Source organism: Cotesia glomerata, linkage group LG10 (assembly GCF_020080835.1).
Source record: "Cotesia glomerata isolate CgM1 linkage group LG10, MPM_Cglom_v2.3, whole genome shotgun sequence".
Taxonomy (NCBI): domain Eukaryota; kingdom Metazoa; phylum Arthropoda; class Insecta; order Hymenoptera; family Braconidae; genus Cotesia; species Cotesia glomerata.
The window spans coordinates 11215422-11221421 of NC_058167.1; positions in this window are offsets into that span (position 1 = coordinate 11215422).

Below are 6000 nucleotides of genomic sequence, written 5' to 3' on the forward strand. Positions count from 1 at the left end.
TATGGAATTAATTAATACTCAAGTAGTGTGGAGTTTTTTTCAATTATTAGTTGATAATCTAACAAAATTTCCAGATGATCAGGCAGATATTTTGGGCGCTACACTGGTAGAGAGGTTAGCTAAACTCAAAACAAAAATTCTTGAACTAAGCTTACTATAAGTAAAACAATAAATTTCTATGACATTAAAGTTAGCACGGCTGCCCAATTTCAAAACACAGTAACTAACATTTAGAAATTTTTTTCAATTATTTTAATCAAAAAAAAGTTTGCTTGCCAAATTGATGAAAAATTTGATTTATGAATACAAAATACTTAAATATAAATATTAAAAAAAAAAAAAATACTTGAAATTAAGGTCTAAAAGTTATAAAAAATGCAGCAATATTAAAAAAAATTAGGTATACAAATTTTGCAGTTACTGTGTTTTAAAATTGGGCAGCCGAGCAGTCATTTGACCATTTTTTAATTTTATTTAAAAAAAAAAATTTGTTCCAGAAAACTATTTTTTTAAAATTGCATTTTTAATTTTTTTAAATTTCTACATCTCAATTTTTTCTCTAATTTTTTTTGCCATAATTTATTTGTTAAAAAATTTCTTAAAATTATTAAATATCTGCTAAATTAATTTTCATAAATTTCTTGGGTCAAAAAAAAATTCTTGAGCCAAAAAATTATTTTTTAAAAATTGCATTTTTAAATTTCTACATGTCAATTTTTTCTCTAATTTTTTTTGCAATAATTTATTTGTTAAGAAATTTATTAAAATTATTCAATATCTGCTAAATTAATTTTCATAAATTTCTTGGGTCAAAAAAAAATTCTTGAGCCAAAAAATTATTTCTTAAAAATTGCATTTTTAATTTTTTTTAATTTTTACATCTTAATTTTATGTCTAATTTTTTTTTCCATAATTTATTTGCTAAAAATTTTATTAAAATTATTAAATATCTGCTAAATTAATTTTTATAAATTTCTTGAGACAAGAAAAAAATTCTTGAGCCAAAAAAATATATTTTAAAATTGCATTTTTAACTTTTTTAAAATTCTACATGTCAATTTTTCTTGGCCATAATTTATTTGTTAAAAAAATTATTAATAAACAAATTTTTGTAGTATGAGTTTCAAACGACCTTATTATAAATTATGAAAGTAAATAAATATTAAGTAAAAAAAATAAAAAAATTTTTATTGCAATTGAAGTACCTTTCGAGCCCTTTATTGTATGTCAAATACTTCGCGGTAAAAATTATCGTTCCATTTAACGGTCAAAATGTTCTTATACGCCTGAAACAAAACGTTATAAAGAAAAGAAGCCGACTAAGAACCCCAGGTTGGTGAAAGGGTAACATCATTGATGTTTCATATATATATATATATGAATCTTTATATAATGTGGGCTAGTATATGGTATATAGAATGGGACCACACATCTTGACACTGTTGAATTCCAGAAGCTAAGTTCTATGATGGATTGAGAAGAGCCGACGATGAAAAAGATAAAAATGATTTCTACGAAAGACTGAGTATACCAAATATTGTGGTAAGGTGATCTTAATAAAATTCTAAAAATTAAAAAACAAACTTAAAAATAAATATATCATCTGTTTTTATGGACGATCTTGAATTAATATAGTTTTAGTGCTCAGAGATTTAATTTATTGCCTTTGAACATTTTTACGAGTGCTTTTTTTTTTTAAGTACAGACGTTAGAATAGTAAAATTACAAATAACAAATGTTAAGAAAATTATGCAATTTATTAAAAATATTTTCATCTTAATTTTATTTTATATAATTATACTGCATCATAAAAAATATTACTTGATAAAAGACAAAAATCTTAAACCAAGAAAATTATTTTTAAGAATTTTATTTCTTGAATTTAGCAGAAAAATTCTTGAATTAAATAAAATTTATTTTGGCTAAAAAAATTTTTAAATTTTATAAAATGTTTACTACTGAAAAAAATTTGTTCGATTCAAGAGAAAAATTCGTGGATCAAGACAATTATTTCTTTAATTAAATAAAAATTTATTAAAATTAAGAAACATATTTTAGATCAAGAATTTTCCCTTTAATTAAATTTTTTTATTCTTAATAAATCAATTTTTCCAAAAGATTAGAACAATTTTTTTTTTTTTAAATAAAATATTTTCCTTTAATCTATTTATTTAATTTTAAATTTAAAACGTTTGATAATTAATTTAATTTTCAATTGTAAAAGAATTTAAATTAAAAAATTCCCCTCTGATATAATTTAATTTATGATTCACGTCAAATTTTTCTACCGAAACAAATTTTTATAAATGTAATGTAAATAAATAGTTAGTCGCAATTTAAGTATATTTAGTAATGCATCAACGATCAAAGTCTAGCACACATGTATATGTATGTATATTGCAGATTGTATTTATCGATCTCAATATACACCAACATTAAACAAATATACAGATATACAGATACACGATGATGAGGAAGCCCCTAAAATGCATATACGAGTGAACGGTAACGCGACAATTTCTCGGTGCATTAATAATTGTAAGGGGTAAAAGCCGATGATATATACATGTCTGTAGAATATATAGATAGACATAAACGTGTAGTATACATATTTTATAGGGATTTTTTGCATATAATTTAACGGAACGTTAGAGACAAGATTTAAATACAGCAGCTGGATAAATAACCGAGAGTAGTATTAGTGTATTAGTATGAGAGTGCGATAGTGTGAGCGAAATAGGTTTATAGTGGAGCGCGGGGTGAGAAGAGCGGATCCTGGTCAAAATCTGTGCGGGCTGGACCCCCTTGGGAGAGGAAAAAAGATAGAACTTAGAATCGCGCGTCATGGGGACACACTGGAGACTTCCAAATCAGTGTTTGCACAGCGTGCGATACATGTGTCTGTACACACATGAGCTACACTATATTTTGCGTGAGACACACTATAAACATCATTTGACAATTCACTTTATTTTTATATCTCTATTTTATTCGTATTAAATTTTTATTACACAGCAAAAAATTAAATTTAAAGAAAAAAATTCTTGAATCAAGAAAATAATTTTGAATTAAACCAAGAAAAATTTCTTAGCTTAAGAATTTTTCTACTTAAATCAAGAAGAACAAGTTCTTCAAAATTATTTACTTGATTTAATTTTTTTTTCTATGTACAACTTTGCTTCATTTATTTATTTTTTAATTATTTAAACCGTGATTCTCATGTCAGATTAATTTTTCCAGTGTTATAATTACCCCTAAAAAATTTTCTGATGAAACCCGAATTATTCACATTTGGCTGAGAAACTGGATAAGAAATTAAATCATTTATAAATTTTAAGAAATTTAATAATTTATATTTTTATATGAAAAATTATATCTTAGAAACTATGCATTTTATCGGAATTCAGGTTATTACATTTTTGGTTGGTAAAACAATGCTCTTTTGAATACAATAATAATAATCTTTATTGATTAGCATTAAGCTATTTTTTTATACATTGAATTAATATTAATACATCTTTTTCAATTATAATTACGTATGAATAATTAGTCAGTATTTTTCTTTTATATATTCTTTCAAAACTATTTTCAAGCTTTTTAATCTACTTTCTTTCCTAATCGCTTCGGGTAATTTATTATTGTAGTCAAAACCATTATACACTATACTTTTTTCAATCATTATTATTCTGTATTAAATAGTTTTTAATGTTAAAAAAATTAGTTGAAATTAATTTAAAATTAATTAAAATTAGTTAAAAAAAAAAAATATTTTTTTGTCAATATTCTAAAGAAGTTATCTACACGGAAAAAAGTAAACTGTAATATTCACTCGGATTCCGGTTAATTTTTATAGTTTCAAACAGTAAAGCGGACAATGGGGTGGCAAAAATATAAATATTACAGAACTTAATGTAGAAAGTATAAAAGCCACAATTTATAATTTAATATCCAAAATAAGTGATTAGTAGCTGTCACTATAGTAAATAACGACTCTTTCATCTTAAAAAATTACAGTTTCAAACAGTAAAAATTGCCATTTCAATATATAGTCCATATTATGAGGAGAAGAGGAACTCAGATGAAAGAGAAGGGGGTCCCACTCTGGGAGAATTTAAAATTTCAAACAGTAAAATTATACTTTTAAAATATACATTTTACCAGTCCAAGCAAGTCAATAATTACAGTTTGATTTTTAGCGTTGCGTTTAGAATTTACCATTTTACTTTGTAAATATTGACGTTGCTTGTATTAGAAATTTACTAACTTTATTTTATACTTTTTACATATCATAAGATCATTTTTTAGGTACGAAATGATAAATATCAAAGTCTGAATTCTTAATTATTATACTTAAACATTTTAGAGATTTACATAGCGAATATTACTGTTTGAAATAGTATTTTCTTCCATATAAAGAGTAAATTGTAACATTTAAATGGTAAATATCATAAAGTGAATAGTAAAATGACGATTTTACTGTTTGAAATGGTAATTTTTAGCAGTTGATCATTACTTATTATAAACCGACTGTTATTTATTACAGTTTATTTTTTCCGTGTAAAATTATTATTTAATTTAATCGACTACTAAATCAATTTTGCCTTAATAAATTGAAAAATTATAAAAAATTATTTTTTTGTTGTCATATATAGCTTGATATGACTACATATGATTGGATCAGGCCATATATAGACAGACATGAAATTTGCCATTTGTGGCAATGAAACTTTAAAAAAAAATCGACTTATTTGCACTACTCATATTTTATAATAAGTGGTAGTTAAATTTTTGCAAATCTAATACACTGTAAAAAATTTTCCGTAATTGCGTTAAAAAATTTTGTTTAAATATTTAACACTTATATGTGTAAATTTTACACTTTTTTGTAATTTTCAAAAAAAATTTTGTACATTTAACACAAAATTTTTCACTATCTTAAATTTCATGCAAAAAACTTTTTATATCATCTTTTCTTTTGACTTTAAATTCATGGTATTCACATAATAATTGCAAATTACCACTGACAATGACTAATAGCGAAAAATTTTAATAAATGATAATTAATAATAGATAAGTAAGTATAATAAAAGCATAAATTTCACGAAAGTGATCGAATATAATGTAAATCACTGACTATAACATATTTATAAATATTTCATTCTTCCGGAGTCATTGTCGCTTTATTTAATATTATCATTATGATTAAAATATAATACACAATAAATATAGATATACAAACGTATTTCCGGTAATTAGATTAAACTCATAGTAATTTTCCATATTGAGATATTAACAACTGATGCTGATTATAATGATAATAGACCTGCGAATGAGTGTTATATAAATGCAAATTCAATAATTACCATATCAACATTCATTAACTTCCGGATGTACACATAACTCCGGATATAATGCGGAAAAGGAAATATTGCGCGATTGACCCGTTTATCACATTCAGTTTAGTTTGTATATCGATCTTAGAAGCGCAATTGGATGTTTTTCAAATTAAAATCCATATTTACTCCAAAATTACTCCGCTAAAAAAAACTTCAGATTTACTCTGCATGTAGAGTGTTTTATTTTTTCACTCCAGTACTCTAAATAAAATTCGGTCTAAATATTTTACAGGCCCAGGTGGAAAAATATTATAATGTCATTATAATGATTTGCGCATTATAATGCGTGTCAAAAATATTTATTTTTCCAAAATTTCCCATAAAAAATCTAAAAAATACCAGAAACTCTGCTTTAAGATAATTAATTAGGTTTGAGCTGGAAACAGTCATAGCGAAAAAGGTCAATTGATAACTTTAAAATAAAATTTTCTGAAGGATCAGGAACTCAGCACTAAGACGTTTTTTCCATAAGCTTTACTTAAACGATTAAATCAAAGGAGGTTTACTCAAATTTCATAAAAAAATTGTACAACAATTCGGTAACACTACGCCAAAATATTTTTTCTTGACCTTGAAACGCTGAAATTTGAGCTAAATTAATTTA